At 34.5% G+C, this 20,855-nt stretch overlaps 1 long non-coding RNA gene across 5 annotated transcripts; it reads right to left on the bottom strand.

The window, feature by feature from the left end:
• Positions 1–3,175: 3,175 nt before the first annotated feature.
• Positions 3,176–11,891, bottom strand: LOC147507748 (uncharacterized). Of its 5 annotated transcripts, XR_015217768.1 has the most exons (10): positions 11,222–11,891; positions 10,081–11,144; positions 8,912–9,185; positions 7,207–7,662; positions 7,037–7,112; positions 6,602–6,812; positions 6,416–6,511; positions 5,114–5,482; positions 4,660–4,734; positions 3,176–3,679 (listed from the first exon to the last, which is right to left on the bottom strand). It is a non-coding gene; the product is annotated as an uncharacterized LOC147507748 (long non-coding RNA). The 5 variants fall into 5 exon arrangements; XR_015217769.1 differs by having other exon boundaries at positions 6,416–6,524; positions 10,081–11,279; XR_015217767.1 differs by having other exon boundaries at positions 6,416–6,505; positions 10,081–11,279.
• Between the last annotated feature and the right edge of the window lie 8,964 nt (positions 11,892–20,855).

Raw genomic sequence — 20,855 nt, 5'->3', positions numbered from 1 at the left:
AAAAAAATTCAGTAGTCTTTTTATAAACGCAGGTTTTGACTTTTGAGAGAGAAACTGGTTTTTCTTTTTTTTGGGTGTTTCTACGGGGCAAACAATTGAAAATTGAAAATAGGGCGTGGAATTCTTTGTTTTTGGCCGAATAATTGTTTTTTTGGTTAAAAAGCTGATGTGTCTAGATTTGAGGAAAAAGGGATGATGACGTGGTTTCTTGGGAGCATTCTCAACTACTTAATATTAATGGTCTTTAAAAAAAAACTAATGAGATGAAACATAAAACGAAGTTGGCAAATCAAATCTTACTGAACTTCTACTATTTTAGTGTTATATCAAAGAGTTAATATGTTAATATTTGTGGAAGTGTGATTCGATTATCTAATTTCAAAATGGGACATCCAAAAACCAATAAAACGGAAATTCTCAGTTCATACCATAAGCAAAAATCAATAAAACGTACATATTGGTCGCGACTACTCCATATATTTTTTGGGTTTGAGAAGACAACAATACCATAAGAACACAACACTACTACTCAATATTTCATCATACAACATCTCAGCTTATAAGCAATTGGATTGCTTGGATCACAACATATTATAGATTGAAAGAGAAATTTTTTATCATGGAGAGAATGGAATTCTACACTACAATTGGCAGATTTTTCACCTTTGGATTTTCAGAAGAAAAGCTAATCTATTACTGAATACTTTGCAAGAGTTTGAAAGTATTACTAAAATAAATGATACTATACTTGGTACTCTAGTAGACTGTGGTGCTGGTGGCAGAGAAGTCATCAAATACGTTGTTTTGGTTAAGGAAGAAGTGATTTTGGCAAAGGAGGAAGTGCTACTGGATTTCAAGAAGAACAAAGCAAAAGGAAGTCTTTTTGGGCTTTCAGAGACGTACTTTACGAAGAAATGGGGAAGAAGAAGATACAGATGTCTGCGTTTTTCTTTCTTTTTTGGGTTATTAATTACGGCGAATAATTGAAAATATGAAAATAGGGTGTGGATTTTTTTTTTTTTTTTGCCGAATGATTGTTTTTCCTCAAAAAAAAACTGACATGTATGTCCGCATTAGAGGAAAAGCCTCTGCTGACGTGATTCAATGATATGTAAGCATTCTCAATTGCTCAATATTACTAATGTTTGATAAAAAAATGGGAATAACATTCAACCCCCCATAATGAAGAAACAACGACTAAGTTGTTCTCTGCAAGTTTGATGACTCATTCATAAATCACTATCAATCATGATTAAACCCCAACCCATTCATAATTCATAATTCATATACTATAAAATAAAGGATAATAATAGAACCGATGAATCACGTTGAAATTTTACCTTTTTAAAATTTCAATTTGTTGCACCCTTCCAGTTGTTTGGATAATGTGTCGAATGACTTTGGCTCCCATATAATAGACATACCCGTTGGCTAATCTAATGCAAAACATCCCCCAAGTGATAATGCAACCAAGTGTCCAAACCTCAATATCACCAAAAAAAGTGTCAAAGAGCAAAATCTAAGTTATAAGCTCCCATCTCAGTTGTTTTCAATGTCAATTCATGTAAGTTTATTCTCAAATAAAACACATTAAAAAACTTAGTAGAACTAATAATTAATAATTGCAGCAGAAATTAAATAAAAGAATATGGTTATTTTAGAAAATGTATACCTTGTCCCAAGAAGCACCACTCAAAGGAAAACAACAAATCAAGTCTCAAAAGCCTAGCAAACATGCCACCCCTGAAAGCATCTAGTCCTTTTTTATTAATTTAATTTAATTTAATGAGACAAAAAATTAAAATATTATCAGAATTCAGTAGTAATAATGAATGAAGAAAATTGGAGGAAGGAGTAATAATAAGTTGGGTACCAAGCAACGGACATGGAGAACTTGTTTAATAAAGGGTCCTTTAACAGGATTGAAGAAGCTTGACACTCTTGTTCTTCTTGTTGTATTTAATGCAACGACCTATAGGACGATGCCGAACTTAGCAGTAGAGGGATGCTTTTGCTGCATAATGACGTTTGTAACAATTTATTTTGCTCTTAATGTTCAAAGCTTAAGTATGACAGTTATTAGTGGAAGGAACTATGTGACTCTGCCACACACTGAAAACAACCCATCCATTTCTTCCAATGGAGTTTGTGACTTTGTTCTTGCGTTCTTTGCATACTTGCCAACAGTACACTTTCATAAAACTTAACACGACGACATAAAATAGTATATGGCTTTTCCTATTCTACTACTTCTCATTCAATTATGTGCTGCATTCCATTATTCCATTTCCCCCTAAATAACTCCATGAGAAAACAAATAATATACATGTAAAAGCAAACTACTGTGAAAACGAACGCGATATTATTGATCACATATCCCGACAATCCCAAAATAGCTATATACCCAATAATTAGAACCAACAGAGCAAAAACTAAAACACCCAACCTTAAAAATCTCAAATAGCTCTTCATAAATATACACTATCTTAACATTTCAAAACTTATATAATTATCTCACCAGTATTCGAGAACACGTAAAGCCATGTGGGAAAAAGAGGCGAGAAAACATAAGTCTGTTTATATTCATACCCACATTTCTAACAAAATAAACACTGTCCCATACATGCTGATGCTATACAGGAATGAAACCTAGTGCACACACAAAAGCATAGACACATATTCTAGTGTTAGTGCATGGTAAGTGTACCAAAGATTCTTATATTAATACATGTAAAGGTACGCCTAACCCTAGCTCAAAATTCAAAGAATTAAAATATTCAAGATTTTAGATTTTTATCATATGGAACTCCTTAAAGGTTCTCTCCAAACATGGGATGGGATACCCATAGTTATATACTCAACGTAACTCAAACTCCCAAGTGACCATTGCTCATTTAGGGTGATCAATATTGGGGTGGGTGAACAACGGCTAAAAGATTGTATAAATATATATAATCGTGAAATACTACATATCTACATATTTTTAATATTTAGAATAGGCGGGTTGGGTGTCTTTTGCAGGTTCATGTAATTTGTTTTTCTTTTATTGCAGATGAGTATATATATATATATATCAATTCTAAAAAATCATCTATAATTTCCATCGTCTTGGATTAATTAGTGTGAAGTCTTAGATAAATTTCTTGCTTTTTTTGTTTAGAGGTTCAATCATTAATTTTGCTAACAACGCAATAGCGATGATATGTGATTAACAACGCAATAGCAAGGATATGTAAGTGAGGATTGGAAGTGCACCAAACAAATCAATAATGACAGTATGTAGTAAGAAAGCACTTTGATGATTTGGAAAGTGGAAGTAAGTGTTGAAGACCAAGGGGACTGGGACAAAGATATATTGAACATCAGGGTGCAGCCTCTCCCGAAAACTGAAGTTACATGTACCAAACCACGTGGCTTGCATGTACTTATGTTTCCTTCATGGACCCCTTCTTTTCCTTCATGCATGTTTTTGTAGTAGAGCAAATGATCTTCTAAGGTACCTAACCTGCTTTCAACATTTCCAACAAAAAACTTCAAGAAGCCTGTCGACTAATTGATTATATTCTTTGCTTGATCTTGCCATTTCAAACTCAGCTTGAAAGTTAAACTCAATCACTATCCTCACCTCTCCTTTCTTCGTGTTTTTGTCCACCACATCTATATAGGTGTATGTGTTCCCCTGCAAATATCATGCCATATACTCTTAGCAGATGACTCAAATAGCGCTCATTTAAATTACTATTCAAATCCAAATATTGAGAAATGCAAATTGCAATTGAGTTTTTCAAAGAGATTCCACAAAGCAGGGATTTTTCTAATATTTTTTATATAAACTTAACCATATCAAATCAAGAGAGTAAAGAAGAAAACCATTCCCCAAATACAACATCAAACATGAAAAGCAACAACTCATCAAGAATACATTTGTTTGTGGTGAATATACAAAGGATCAGTGAGGCAATCTGATTTGTCAGATTTCTCCATAATGCTAGCTAGCTTCAAATAATTACAGCCAATGACCATTTGTTTATCGTAAATGGTCATGCTTTATCATTGACTAACGTAACGAATTAAACCTGCAACAAACCACAAAGAGACAAACAAAACAAACTATAAATGCAAGTATTGGTGTCACTATGTTTAGACAATATTTAGTGCGGAACGTCTTTCAGACCTCCTCAGTCAGATGTCAAGTTCAAACATCGTCGAGAAACAAAGGCCCTAGGTGTTGTCAACCCTCAATTTGTTTTTCCAGCCTAATCTTTCAACATCTAACTTAACTATTACTCGCATGAGAAGATAAAGGTCATGTAAAAGAAGAAAAAAAGTAATACTTCCCGATCTAAAAGCAAATTATGTAATTAAAGCATACATAATGATGTCAAATGATGTTGTCAAGCGATGCCTAAATCATACAAAAAAATACCCATTTTGTTTACCTTTATTAATGTATATAACAATAAGACTGTCCGGAGTATGAGGTAAGTCGGATTTGAGCTAGAGAACTTCCTTATATTTTGTTTCAACGGTTATAGTACTAAATCAATGCACAAAGGGTAATTTTAGAAGGCCACCAAGTAGTAATGCATATGCGAGTTATTAGAAGGTATATTCCAATTAATAATATATTGGTATCAAATGAGTCAAGTAGATTCTTACCTCCTTTGTGAATGTCGTTGTTTCCGTGTTGAATCCATCATCCATTCACAACGCCACTATCGTAGAGCGGAATAGCTGCAAGACAAAACCATATGCTTAGTAAATAGTGGTAAAAAAGAATTACATGTTGTGTACGTGTAACGGTTGTACACAGTACCAAAATTACCAACAAATATTAATATTTAGCAACCAACTATCATAAACCATATAAATATCAAAATTACAGATGATGTGAAACATACAAAACATGAGCCAATACTCAATATTCAGAATGTCTCACAAACTTTGAGTATTGTGAAACTTAAGTATTGTCGGAAGAATTTGAAACAACTTCACAATTCTTTAACTTCAACTAATAATTTATGTACTGATAATTCATAATCTTTTTACCAATTAAGGAAGTGCTTTTTTAATAAAGTATAAGTGGGGATGAGAGATGTAATAATTTATTTACCTTGAAGGTGCGAAAGTGTGAAGATTGATAAAAGTTCGAAGTAGTTTGTCTTTTCGTCAGTCCTCGCTGCTTATGCTCCTTTCTCTTCTTGAATTGTGTTTGAAACTATCCCCCAACCAAAGATGGTTGTTTTTTTAGCCCAAAACTTGTTGCCAAATGGCCCAAGTGAAGTTTCTTAATCATAAAATCCTCTTTAATTTGCCCCAATGAGCAATGTAAGCTCAAACACAGGATCAAAATGGTGTTTTATATAGCCCAATGAGCACGTGCAAAAGTGAAATTATGATGTTGATGCTTCCAATCAACTGATCTTAATCCACGCCATGGCAAAGAACCCCATATATATATTCCAAAAAACAAAACAAAACCCTACAACAAAAAGGGGAAAAAGGATGCAAATAACAAAAAGGGGGAAATGGATGCAAAAAAAAGGTAATAGGTGTGATAGCAAACACCATTATCTAAGCTATAACAATTATTCAAAAATATATGAAATTCGGTTTTCTAAGAAGCACATTTAAACCTTGATGTAATAGCCCAATGAGCAGAGGCTTCACAGAATGTGGGGAATGAAGTATATGAAATTTAATAAAGTACACATACACAAATGCATGTCAGGACACATCTATAAAAGAAGGTATACATAGTCATAGTCATTTATAGACCCAATGGTCCCATGGAAAGCCCTGAGAGTAATTGGAGCTAGCTCCAAACCCCAATATCTCGATATAAATGACCCAGTTTCACAACACAGTTCAATCCTCTTTCATATTTGTAAATAAATCATGAAATACCTTAAACCAAACATCAAAGACAACTATATTGAAATCATAAACATCGTTACCTTCTTATAGCAAAGAATAATAACAGGGAACTTAAATATTATGAATTTCCACTACGCTTCGGAGGATCAATGACGAATTAGAAAAAAATCAACAAAAAATATTAATGCAAAGCCAATGATAAATATCTCACTTAGATATAACTAAGAAATGGGACATGCAGTCAAAAAATTTCTAGGACCGCTTAGCCTCTAGGCTCACCCCTATCACCTCACAGCCTAAGGGCAACTATGGTTGCTAGTGCCTAGACTGAGACCCGACAGAGCAACACCTAGGTATACTTGCACCTTTGGCTGCATAGGTACGACCATATGGGCAGTCAAAAAGTTTTCTTATTCAAAAGTAAAGAAGAATCAATCTCACATCCAAAATTGTACCCAAATCAATGATTTTGTTATCTAAGCAATCACAACAATAACACACATACGCACAATAAAGATAACGATGGAAAGTTTGTTACCTAACAAAATGTCGAGAACAAAAATCCATAATTGTCCAATGAGTCTAGGAATTGCAGAAGCTTGTAGAGGTTTTCTTGGTCATAATGATCCTACTCCTTGCAAGAGAAGCTTTGAGCAGTTAAGTAAAATAAATAAATAGTTGGAAAGAATGTTCATAAATAATTATGACTCACTGAGTAACTTACCTATGTTCGATTGCTGAGCAAGTAAATGTTCCTAAAATAGTTGCTGCAACTTATTATAGTGTTGATATTATGTTTTAATGGCTCTAAAAATCCTTTGCATTCCTCCATTGCTATCATTTCATTGTGTCTTCGATCCTGAGTTTGCTTTTGAATTTATCCTTCTTTTCGCTTCAGTCTGAACTTGGTAAAAAACACTACTCGGATTTCTCACCTGGAAAAAAAATTTTAAAAATCACCATTCAAAGTGTTAATAGTTGAATGGCCTAAAGAGATACGCGTTTGCAGTGATTAATCATTAATGCTACACACTTATCCAAAATGAGTCCAGTCACACTTTTTTCTTATCTCCGTTCAAGATAACATTACTCTCATAGCTCACCTGGTGATCATTTGCGGCTTTATAAGCATGTCATAACAATTGATTCAAGCACTTACTGAGTTGTCAGTTGCCACTTTAGGTCAAGATCACATCATTCTCACGTTGTTGTTTGCATTATCAAAAACTTTTGGCCTACAATACATACATACAATGACAAATAGATGAGCAGCTCCAGGGTTGAAAATGTGGTGAGAATAAATGTTTATAACACATACATGAAACTTACTGGGGGTAGGTAGTGAGCACCTGAGTTGGTTACTTCGACTTGGTTACTTAAAACACGAACTACATATCACATTCTCAGACTTCCAGTTTGCATTCTTCAGTCAGTATATCCCATTAACTGGTGAAACCTCCAATGAACCAATATCTGCAACCTGCAATTTACTAAAGAAGATATCATGCAGAGTTTCCTAATGTAAGGATGGGATATTACTGATAATAATCATTTTTCTTATCTACAAATATTTTTTCTTTTTATGGATTGGTGAAACACTCCCATGATAAAGTCTGCAGTATATTCCAGCAATGGGCTCGATGTCGTAGCATCGTCCTTTGTAACGATCAAGGCTGGTAAGTCCATCGGTCCACATAGTTGTCCATGTACCTGTAGAAGATTCGGCAGCTACAGCAGCCCCCACTTCTTCCAATGGAACTCCAGGTTGAGGCGTTACTCGGAATGCTGCCAGGGTATCAGTATCTTTGGGTGTATATTGAGGAGTATAATAAGTCAATTTGTAATTAGTCATTGTAGTTATTTCGCACTAATAGCTAGTAATGTTGCCATCATTGAAAAATCTGAATCGAAGATCATTGCCTATCATTTTAGGGAAGTTTTCATAATTTTTTAACTGAGTTGGCACATGAGTAGATGTATATTAATTCTCTTTCAAACTAACATGGCTGGATAACTATCATTGAACAACGTAAGAAACATGACTGTCTTGGCAATGATAACTATGGCAAGAATCAACCACGTATTGAACCGTTGAGCAGATTAATTAAGAGAAAAATATTTGACAGGTTTAACACTTCAAACATGCATTAGACATCTATGCGCAAGAAGCGCAATAGTGCACAATGCTTTTTATTGATATTGCACAGGGTTATGACAACACAACACAAAAATATGAAAGATGGATTGAGTCCTACTTATCTGAAATTACTAAAATTAGGAACATTTCTGATCACACTAAATTGCCCCTGCCTATAACCAATTTCAAGAAGAAAAACTGAAAGAGAGTGGGTAAAGAGCCTTACCCTGAGCCATACATGATCACCACTAACAATTCAAGCTGATAAGAAGACATTTCATGTAAAAAAGCTTATCAACCATGAAGAGATAAAAAGACAATAAAGACATGTTGAATATGTTGATATCAATACAAACTTCTTGAATATGGTTTGGCTCGGCCGAGAATAACGACCTATATTAGAAAGAAAATAGAATAAGAAGAGAAGTTAGCAGTTGCTATTGGGTCTATCTTGTAACCTTAGGAAAAATAATAAACAACAAAATTTCCTAAACTGTAAGAAAATTCATGTAGATCAGATTCGAGGTAGATTGTATCCTCCATTAGGCCGAACAGAGAGTTTTAGTAGTATAGAAAATTTCCGATTAAAAGTTCTATCTGAAGCTTGACTATGCCAATAATTAACAATTTTCAAATTAATAAAGAAGTACCTAAGAGGACTAAAGAAGAGTAGACAAAGCAACACTATTTTCAATTTAGAACTATTTCTCAAAAGAACATCTGGCTCAATAAGTTTGAACGTAAATATAAGAAATTCTAGCTCGATCTACAACAATATGTCTTTAAGCAGTGCTTAGTTATTGAGACACACATATCATTACCGTCAAAGGTTGATCAGTTTTGATTTGATAGAGTTGAAAAACATGAATCTGATTCAACAGTTAGAAAAAAACTTACCATATTAATAGCGGGAAGAGGAGACTGATTTTAAATCTCATAACTCCATTAGGAAGAGCTAAGTTCCAGAGAAGCAAAGGACAACATTGATTAGCCCATTGGGTTCCTAAGGCACAGAGCACACTTCCATTAAAATATATGAAATAGTTTGTTTCTTCGTTGCCCAACATTCTGCACCAATGACATACATGCCCGAATTACACCTCCACTTCAACCAAGCTCTTCTTATATGGGTAACATCTCCCCAAGTTTTCCCATTTAACGAACGATGGACCTACAATATCAAAGATTCAAAGGTGATCACTTTTAAACCTTATTTCCCCACAGTTCTTTTCAAAGCATCGCTTCCCCTAATGTTGCACTACATATTTCGTTGGACTCTAAAGCATCGGTCTAATCATCGTTTTCTTTTCTCGTAAAATCAAACAATCAACTGATACTGCACCAACTACAAATAACATGCATAAATGAAGGGACCTCTTTTTTGGGTGGGCAATCAACTAAGTGTGTAATGTTTAAAACTTCATTAGTTTCAATTCTTTCCTCGTAAAAATCAAGCAATCAACTAATTAATAGCATAAACCTCGTCAAGTAAAACTATAGAAATTTTGAAAAAAAATTGTACCTTTAAATTTGATGATTGGATTACTGTGTACGTGTTAAGGAATAAAGAGTATGCACTTGCGACCATCTCAATTTGATGATTAGAGAACAACACCACGGTGAGATTTGAGATAGAGAGAGGTTGTGAGGAAAGGACCGGTTTTAGAGTTAGTCGTGCAAACCTCTGTCATTTGGGTTTTCTACGTGAAGAAGAAAGATGGGTTTTGTGGAGTCAAGTTAAACTTCCTTGTTTTTTATCCACTTTTTTTTCGTAATACCAATTTTAATTATTTGAGGCAAGAGCTAAGTGAAAATATTATATCTGAAATTTGAATAAGAATTCTCAATTAAATAAGAACAGACTTGCTCGAAATTGTAATTTACAGACCTTTGTCCGCACTCGAAGGAAAATTAACAATTTAAAAAATTAAATAAACAAATAAATCGTACCTATAATCAATTGAAGGAACTTCAACAGCTTTTTCAAGATGTATAGCTCTAGATGACAGAATACACAAAATAAAATAAAATAAAATAGATCTTGACAGAAGAAGAAGAAGACGCACCTGTGATGGAGCCTCCATCATGGTGAGAAGATGCAAATCTTCCCACTGATTGGGCAGTAGCAGGAAGGACATGAATGAGGTAGCAGAAGCGGTTAAATAGGTATATCGCCCTATCGAAGAGGCTTTCTCCTCTCCACAGTATAGGCCGAGCTCTTCAATTGCTTCAAGCTCTTTACCAAACATACAGTGTGATTCCTAATCTAAATCACACACTTTCATATTTTTAGAAGGCTTGAATATGTAGAAACTCTAGAAATTTCTTCTCGTCCATCATACTTTCGCCAGGATTCGCTGCCACAACTTCAATATTTTGTTCCCCTCTCTCTTCTACAGGGTCAGTAAAGTCAAGTTTAGGGTCTGATACTCTGATGGTTTATCATCCCAAACTTTGTTTTTCTTTGTTATTTTTTTCTTTGGTTCCACCTTTGGAGCCTTGTTAACAACAATGACGGTTTTTCTTTCCACCTTTGGTTCTTAGTTTCTCAAGCTTATTTACATCAAACACCCCAGCCTTGAAACTCCCATTTCCTTTTTTTTTTTGATTCACAATTCACATGATATTCAACTCTGCTTTCATGCCCATTGGAAATTCCATTCTCCAATTTAAGCCCTTAAGATGAATCTTTATCTCCACCATCCTTAGAACCACTACTCTTTTGATTTCCACCGCCACCACCACTGAACGCACATCCACACAAAGATGCCCTTGCTTCTTGCTCAACATTTGTAGGTCGCATTGCTTGCTTCACTTTTTTCAATTCCTCATTTCTAGCTTCACCTCTTTCAGAATCGACATTTGGGTAAGATAGAGGATGCCATGATTTTTTTGTTTAAGTAAGAATGACTTGACACTGTTCCTATTTTTCTTTGAAATCTAACCTTCACTTCCTCATAAAGCTTCTTCTCCCAAGCTAAAAGCCTTTCCAGTGTTGAACAATGACTCTTTAACCCTCCCAATTCATCAATCGACGCTGCGTCGAGCCAATACTTAATTGCCAATGGTGGTTTTCATGTCCAACTTGAACTCAAATTACTCAACACACTACTTGAATGATAAATAGTTTCTGCCCAAACCAAAATAACAAATAAAAATTAACTAAAAATTTGGACTAATTAAAAATTTAAACTAAGATTATCTTACTCTTTAACCGTCCAAAACTTCGATAAAATTTGAGCATGCCCCGTTTCAAGTAAATCGAAAACAGTTCGCCAAGCGAGTCGAGAATCGGTGGTGAAGGTGGGTAGAAATTTTCCCAGTTCAAGTTGAAGAAGATTGTGAAGGTGTAGTATCATAAGTAGTAGACAGTTTTTGAATGGTGTTTAAACTTTTGAGGGGTGGAGTTGAAGAAAGGCTAGATTGTGAAAGAATGTGAGGGAGTTTAGAAGAATGAATGGTGGGGTGATGAGAAAAAAAGGTGGAAACAGAGAATCTCAAGGGTTGTTTGCTTTTTTTTGAACGATCATTAGGGTTTTTAGGCGCATCTATGCAATTTTTTCTCTATTTGTGATTCGATCTTTTGATCACCCATTTTTGAAAACCATTTTTTTTTTTTTGGATCCGAATATGAGGAGGCGGAAGGAAGGGCGAAGAAGGTGAGTCTCGACCAAAAAGGCGTCGAGTTGTCGATGTGGTAGGGGAGGGTGAAAAGTAGTACTTCCCGCGAGTAGTCCTCGAAGAGATTGGTAAATTTAAGGCATGAGAAGGCAACCGGACCTATCTCTCCAATCAGCGGATAAAGAAGTGTGGAGAGCTTTTCGTGGGGTTTTTAAGGTTTAGGTTTGATCATTTTGGGAGTTTAAATCGCGGGTTTCTCCTAATTTTTCGTTGAGTAAATAGGGTACTTAAAATTAGCCTACGTGGACACCCTCAGAGCGCAGCAAAATGGACTGCTATTATATATATATAAAGATGAATGTTGTCAACTCATAATAACGGAATAAAGCCCTTCCATGCGACCCTGCAGGTTTTATTAATAATAATTTTTCTTTTTTTGTCAGGACGTGGTCAACAGAGTCAAAACGCGGTCAATTGCAATGAACGCGGGTCAAGACGCGGAATGGACTCAGTCAACCAAGGTCAGGACGCTGGTAAAAAAACGGGAGTAGGGAATCAAATTTTTTGACGAAACTAATGAACGAGAAATAGATGAAGACGGAGATGCATTGTTGGTTGTAATGATTAGAGATTCGATGGGAAGGAGATGATCTATTGATGTTGGAATGAAACATTTCCATTAAATTTTCTCTCTCCCACATTTAATTCATTCAACCTGCAAAAATATTTGATTTAAGAAAGAAGAAGAAGGAGAAATGGGGAAGAGTAATTAAAACACATATTTGAAAAAGATATTTACGAGATCGAGCTGCAAAGATGGAAAAAGAAGTAGGAAACACTATTACTTGATGGAATCACCGTTCCACTGTTTCCTATCTTCCTATTTATTTATTCTAAAAAAGTTTTATTTGAAAAAACATTTTTTGAAAAAATAAATTTTTGGTTTCTATTTAAAAAAAAAATAGTTTTTCATCCAAAAACACTTTTTGGTCCCAAAACTTGTTTTTTAATTAAGGTAAAACTTGTTTTTAAGTTAAAAAACTATTTTTTAATACAAAAACACTTTTAAAAAGGCAAAAATGAACTTTTTTTAGACTTTAGTGATTTATCTTGATATCTTAAAAAATATATCGGTAAACATAGTGTGAAATCTGATTTGATAAAATAAAACTTTAAGAAAAGTCACAACCAAACACGTGTTTTATTGAAAAGCTGTTTTTAGAATAAATACTTTTTCATAAAAGTGTTTTTTAAGAAAAAATACTTTTTTGAAAAAATGAGAACCAAACACCCACTTAAGCTTTTTTCTTTTTTTAATACAAAAGCAAACTTTTGACTTTTTTGAGTACTCAAAACTTTATTTTAAGATTTATTTTAAGAGGAAAAGTTAGAAATATATATATGAAATTAGCAAAACAAGCTGACGAGTTGTAAAGATGCTAGGTTAGGAAATGCTTATAAACTAATGACACATATAAATTAGTTAAAAAAATATTCAATTATCTAAAAAAAAATCACATATATTATTTAATTCCTGCGTCCAAATTGAGTTCGGGTCCTATTTTTTTTAAATATTGCTGAGTCACCACATCTGTGTCTACGTCCACGTCTATGCAACATTGGTCAGGAGTGTCTTATGATATTTGGCATTTTCAAATGAGAAATTGCTACATAACCAAACTCATGATTATCAACTTAACAAAAAAGTTCAGTTTCCTAACTTGCGGCTGGGATTCGATTGATTTCAGGAGGTATAAATCGAGGGTCCGCAATGCGCCACTTCGATTAGAAATGAAGGGACTCTTTTATGGTGAAACTTTCGAAAACCTTTGGTTCTCATTTCTTCTCTCTCCCAACCCACCAACTTCCATATACAATTGTTTTTTTTTGCCAAAATGTCTCTTCCTCTCACTCTGTCTTTCTCTTCGAATCGTTACCAAAGAGTCTCAAGTAAGTTTTTTTTTTTTTTTTTGTTGTATGTGTATAATTAAAAAGGTTGGTTGCTATTTTTTTTTCTGCAAATTACTCGGTGTTGCGTTCTTTTGCCATAGATTGATTGAGTAGGGAAAGATCAAGTGGCATGTCACCTCTGTCTATACTCATCTAGAAAAGTATGTGACTACGTGCCATTTTAACTTCATTAGTACTTTCTTGACTACTGCTTCTTCATTACAAAATTTTAAAAAACTAAACTTTGCATAGAACCCATTCGATTTCAGGTTTTGTTTTTGTTTTTGTAATATTAATTAATATTGTTTAGTTGTTACGGTGGGTGCTTTGCATTCAGGCTAAACATGTTGTTCTCTTAAACACTTAAATTTATCTAGAAGTGGGTGTCTAATCTAATAATGTTTCCCAATTTCATTCTCTAGGTTTTAATATCAATTTGTATACATAGTTTGGTGAATCTAACACATTTACTTTCTTCCAAAGCAGCTGTAATCATTTCTATTGTAGCAAATTTCCTAGCGCCTATAGCTCACATCAAATATCAAACACCAACTGCGACTCTTCTTCTCCATATTTTGGTTTCCTTCCATTAGTTCTATTTGGCATGTGAAGTATCTCTTTCTCCCATTCGAGTTGCACCGTATATGCTCTTTCATTTTTGTTTGAATATGGACATTGATGGCAAAGAAGCAAATTTTATAGGTATGAGTTTCTGGACTGATTCATGAGATTATTCGAATTCGCATTATCGCCTTTCTTAACAAAGAGCTGATTGTAAGTAGAACCACAAATTAATGAGTTGATATTTTTTCATTCTTTGCTCTTTAGTAACGAGTTGCTTGCCATATTTAGACTTTTCTTTACCAATATTTAGTCTTCAATTGCAATGCACACTAAATTGCACTTTCTGGATTACAATGGTGAGATTCTTCCGTTGTCAATTATTGCAAGTTGTTATTGGCAAATTCTAATCAAATGCATATATTACAATAAAATATTAGCAAGTTCGGACCACTAAGCTAATGGGATCACCAACACCATTTGGATCGTATTGTCACTCCCAATCACATAGAATAGAAGAATTATGTTGGACTCTGGAATCACTAACAATTTAGCATACACTGCTTGCATATTTTGGTGCAACACACTTAGCTAGCTTCAACCGAAGGTCTGGGTTCCTTTTGGCAGGAAGTTTGTTTGGATCTCTTCCCTTACTACTGAACCCAACAGATTTGTCTTATATTTTCTTGGATGAATGAGTAGTTACAAAACACAACAGGTTTTGACATAGATTTTATCTGAAAGCAATTTTCAAGGGTGTCTTGGAGTAAATTGATCGTATGAAGTCTATCTTCTACGATTATTTCACCCGTGGTCTTAACATTTTGATGGGCACATACTACATTTTATCTTCTTAGTAACATGTCCATTGCACCAACATGTCTTCATGCTATGCAAACTCAGATAATCATATGATGTTTAACGTGTAGACTGCAATTCATACCTAAAATTCAACTTTCTTATCTCTGGTTTTGAAGGTTCTCTCCCTTGGCTTCTCTACCCGTCTTTTTACTCTACCAAATTTTTTATTTGTATACCTTCTCTATGTTGATGGGTCTCCCCTTTCTAGGTGGGGGATCATTCCTGGAAGGAAATGTTTCTAAGCACTGCAATAGTTGTGTTTTTATTTGTGTTGTTGTTGCAATAGTTGCATTCCGGTGCACTTATTTGACCTTAAGTTTGTTTTTGGGTTCTTAATGCAAGTTATAGTTGCTGTCGAGATCGAGTACCATGGAATTCAAGGTCCATGTCTTAGTTTTTTATGCACTTGGGATATCCGATTCGTTAGTTAATTATAGAATTAAAAATTAAATGAAAGAAAATTGTCTTCGTTGGTAGTATCGTCTAGGATCCCATTTCTTTCCCCTCCATCACATTTTCCCTTAACTAGCCATGTTAAAGTAATTCCTATGTTGCTGCACAGTTTTCTGATGCAAAAGCTAAATGGGACTCTATACTGTGCAGTGCATGGAACCAAGTTCAGCCGTTGCAATGACTCTTTTACATATTGTGCCGTCTCATTCCTATATTGTGCCCGTTGACATACCTTCTAGCTACATCTCCCCTTCAAATGTGTTGTATTTGAATCCATGCCCCCCTACCATCATTAAAAATCTGTTCGTGGAACTGTCGTGGTAGTAAAAACCCTATACTATAAACTATTTAAGCAAGAGAAAATTCACAAATTTGACATATGTTTTGTCATGGAAACCAAAGCGAACTTGCATGCAAGTAGGATCCGAACTTCTAGTCTTCCTTTTAACAAATTTTTTTTACTTCCTGCTAATGGGCTTAGTGGTGGAATATGGCTTTTATGAACCTCTAATATTAACATGCAAATCATTTTTTCCTCTCAAAACATCATCCATGCATAAATCTCTTTTGAAAATAGGCAAAACCATTTGCTATTCTCCTTTATTTATGCACCCACTCAACCTAAAGATAGGTGGTTTTTCTGGAACCATCTCAAAAGACAATGTGCACACATGGTTAATGAAGACTTGATCATCATAGGTGATTACTTGGGAGAAGTTTGGAAAACCCTTCCAACATAGAAAATCTTCAAAGGAGCTTTCTTCTTTGATCAATGCTGCCGATTTAAACGATATAGGTTTTGCTGGTGTTACCTATATGTGGACTAATAACCAAAAGCTTTTTACTCTCACAAAGGAACATCTGGATAAGGCTCTCATAAGCCCTTCTGCGCTCACTAACTACCCCAATGCAACTCTTTTTACTCTACTTATTATCCACTTTGATCATAGTCTCATTTACCTTGATTTAAATCCCACTCAAAAAAAAAAAAAAAAAACAAAAAACAAAAAAACCCTTTTTCTTCCAATCATCTTGGATTTTTGACGCCACTTATAAGGATGTTGTTGAATTGAACTGGAATAAGGATGACTCCAACGTTTCCTCCTTTCTCACAAACATGTTTGCAGTGCAAAAAGGTCTCTGTTTTTGGAACAAAAACCATTTTCGAAAACTTGATTTTGAAGTTCAAGAGCTTCTTCAAACTCTCAGTAAAATACAAATTGCTAATCCTTCTTATGACCTTATTGCTCTGGAAAATGAAATCAAAGGAAAAATACATGATATTGACTTACGTCAATAGGCTTTCTAGAGAGACAAGTCTCGTTTTTTAAAATTATCCTTAGGTGATAATAACACCAAATTTTTTCATAAAACCGCTAATATCAGAAGACATCAAAATAAAATTCTTTGTTTGAAAAATGATTGTGATGACTGGTTTTACTCTAGACATGACATTGGTAATCATATTGTTGATTTTTATAGTTCTTTGTTTACTACTAGTACCCCTACTATACCTGCTGCTATTCCTTACATATCTCCTGTTGTTAGTGATACTGATAATGATACCCTTACTAGATCTGTCACCCTTGATGAGATTCATGATGCACTTTTTGCCATGGAGCCTTGTAAGGCTCCTGGACCTAATGGGTTTACCCCATTATTCTACCAAGATAATTGTCCTTTTCTAAAATATGATTTATTTAAAGTCATATCTGATTTTTTTGAAAACAACTCTCTTTAATCATACTAATATTTCTTTAATATATCCCTAAAGTTCCTCATCCTAACCAAGTTAAGAATTTTTGACCGATTAGTTTATGTAATATTATTTATAGGATTATATCTAAAATCCTAGCTAATAGACTTAAACCTTTAGTGCCCATTCTTATCTCCCCTTTTCAATCAGCTTTTGTTAAGAATCGACAAATTTCGGATAACACTATCATTCCTCAAGAGATTCTTCACAAACTCAAAAAGAAAACTGGTGTGCAAGGTTGCATGGCTATTAAATTAGACATGCATAAAGCCTTTGATCAAATTGAATGGTCTTTCCTTTTCAAAATGTTACAGCAGTTTGGCTTTTGTCAAAAGTGGATTGATTGGATAACTACTTGTATTACTACTACTTCCTTTTCTGTTAACTTAAATGGTTCTCCTTAATGGTAAGTTTAATGCTTCTAGGGGTCTTCGCCAAGGCGACCCCTTATCCCCTTTTCTTTTTATATTATGTTCTGAATTTTTTTCTCGGCACATTACTGAGCTGCAGTCTACTAATCTAGTTCATGGTATACGCATTGCTAGGAATTCTGCTCCCATTACTCATCTTATGCTTGCAGATGATTGCTTTATTTTTACTAGAGCTAATATCTCTGAAGCTCATAATATTCTTAATTGCATGAGTAAGTATTGTATGTTATCTGATCAACAAATTAATTTTAACAAATCTTCGATTCTTTTTAGTCAAAATAGTCATCACAGACACAAGAAACTCCTTTCCAGAATTCTTAAAGTCCCTTTGTCTAACTCTAACAATATATACCTTGGTATTGAGTTTAACCTTGATAAACCTAACTATGTTAACACTAATAAGATTTTCAAAGTGTCTCGTCTAAGATTATCTCTTGGAAAAATAAGTTCATCTCTTTTGCGGAAGAGGTACTTTAATTAAAAGTGTTGTTACTGCTATGCCGATATACACTATGCAAACTAACTTACTGTCTAAAGCTTTTTGTAATGATCTTGATATGCTCTATGCTAATTATTGGTGGGGTGTTAATGAGGATGTTCAAAATAAGATCAATATGTTAAACTGGAAACAATGTTGTGTTAAAAAGAGTGATGGTGGTTATGGTTTTAAACACTCTTACTCTCAAAATCAGGCTCTCATCTCGAAGCTCTGCTGGAAACTCCTCACTGAACCTAACCTTTTTTGGGTTCAAATGCTTAAAGCCAAATATTTTAATGATGTACCTTTCCTCAAAGCAACAGCTAAAAAAGGTGATCCAAATGGTGGAAGAATGTGATTAAGATTAAAAATGTTATAGCTCTTATTCCTTGTTGGTCTATCTCTAGTGGCCTAGATGTTCATATATGGGAAGACAAATGGATTCCTACTTTGCAATATAAAAAACCTGTTGGGCCTTGACCGGCCCATGATAACCTATCCTATGTGTCTGAGCTTATTGACCACGACTGTCTTTGTTGGAATGTTGCTAAACTTGATTTGCTTTTTCTACCCGACGTTAAAGCTGAGATCTTAAAGAATAAGAGAATAAGATCCATGGTAACTCTGCTCAAAAACTTTTTTGGTCTCTTGAAAAAAATGGTATTTTTAGTGTCAAGTCTGCCTATAAATGGTTTCTTTTGAATGCTTTATCATTTGTCAATCCTATGGGTAATTCTCTTGGTTATTTGAAAAGTGTTTGGACCTTGATTTGGCATATTCATTCACCTCTACATATTAAAATTTTTTTGTGGAAAATTATGCATAAGATTTTACCTACTAGGAAAATTCTTTTTGATAGACATAGTTGTCCGTCTGATGCATGCCCTCGGTGTAATCTTTGTGTGGAAACTATTGAGCATGCTTTATTTACTTGTCCTCATATTAGTAAAGTTTGGTTTGCTTCCCCTTTATCCATATGTTTTCATTCTTGGAATGCTAATACGTGTGTAAAAGATATCATTCATCTGATTATTAGTAATTGTGTGACTAAGGATGATACTCTTGCTGCTTTCCTCACCATGTTTGCCAATGTTGCATACTTCATTTGGTTTGACCGGAACAATCTCACTTTTAACCCCACTTATGCCCTTTTAGACTTTTCCTAGATTCTACAGCAAGCTTTGAAATCCATAATTCCTGTTAAGCCTCCTCCTCCCATCAAATACTTAATACCTCAATCTCTTGTGAAGGATCTCTTCTTGTTATGTACTGATTGTGGCTACGACCATACTAGTGCTACTGCTGGTCTTGGGTTTACTATTAATCCTTGGCACAACAAAATCGTTTTTGCAGGAAGCAGGCAATTAAATGCAAGTTCAGCCGAAGAAGCCGAACTGCTCGCCCTAAAGCAAGGGCTTGATTAGGTTCTGCTCATGGGTATATCAAAGTTGATCGTTTGTTCCGACTACCATAACCTGGTGAATGCTATCAATGGTGTCAACTTTGATCTTCCCCGGTGCCTTCAGAGTCTTTTGTAAGAGACTATATCTCTTACACATTCTTTAGAGTTTGTAAAGGTTGTCTTTTGTCCTAGGTAGCTTCTCTAACCGGCGCATCTCCTGGCTGAAGAAACAAAAGTTAATCCACACTCGGGTTGTAATAACTTAGTGCCTTCTTTTGTCCAAGGTTGTTTTAATCAAGTCCAGACTGAGTTGTATTCTCTGTTTGCTTCATCTTAATGAAAGTCTCTATGTTTTAAAATAAAAAAATGATATACAAAGGTAAGCACTCTTATAACCGCTTTTGATATGAATTGGGTGTGGTAATATTGTTTGTTTTGTTGGTTGTTACTATACTTTTGCAACTTTGTGTAAAATGCTGTTTTCGAAACTCTTAACTTTTTCAAGTTCTATGTCTAGTAATATATACCAGGGTGCACGATTGCAGTTTTTACAAATTTCTTTTATTTTCTTATATTCTAGAAAGTGATTCCACGCTAAACATGCTACTGCCATATTTTTTAGTAGGTAGAAAACAAACTTATTCTTTTTCTCATCCTTGGTATATAGAACTTGAACTTCTTTGGAAATCAAGATATCTGACGACATAGTTTGTTACTCATGATTGGTTTTAAGGGGTATGGAAGGTTGAAAGTTGAGATTTGAGAATATCCAAAAATAACTCTTGGTACATTGATATTTCTTCTCCATTTTTTCTTAGATTCAATGTGTGAGAAGTGAAGAATGTGGCTTCTTTCCATATTGAAGTTCAAAGAGCAACAATGATATATGGCTAGATCACTAGAAATTCCACAAGCCCATATAACAAAGAGTCGTTTGTACAATTAATGGAGGAGAAACCAAGTATTGCTCACATACTTTTTTACTTATGCGTATGTTAATCGAATTGATCTCAGGTACACTGTCTTTAACTCTTCTTCGTATGAACTTCCACTATCATTTAACTTTGGTATATGAATTTCATATCAAATTCGTTGTGCCATGGGTTGTTGTTCCTACATTAAATACCAAACACTACACCATAACAGGCTATTTGCAACGGCAAAAAGGCGTTGCGAATAATTTTCGCAACGCTTTTTAAGCGTTGCAAATCGGGCGTGGGTAAAGCGTTGGAAATATTTGCAACGGTTAAAAAGCGTTGCAAATCAAATTTTCCAACGGTTAATAACCGTTGCAGAGTCACAATTACTAACGTTTACAAAGCGTTGCA

The sequence above is a fragment of the Coptis chinensis genome, chromosome 3, assembly GCF_015680905.1.
Source record: "Coptis chinensis isolate HL-2020 chromosome 3, ASM1568090v1, whole genome shotgun sequence".
Taxonomy (NCBI): Eukaryota; Viridiplantae; Streptophyta; class Magnoliopsida; order Ranunculales; family Ranunculaceae; genus Coptis; species Coptis chinensis.
This window is presented reverse-complemented; position numbering and strand designations above follow the sequence as displayed.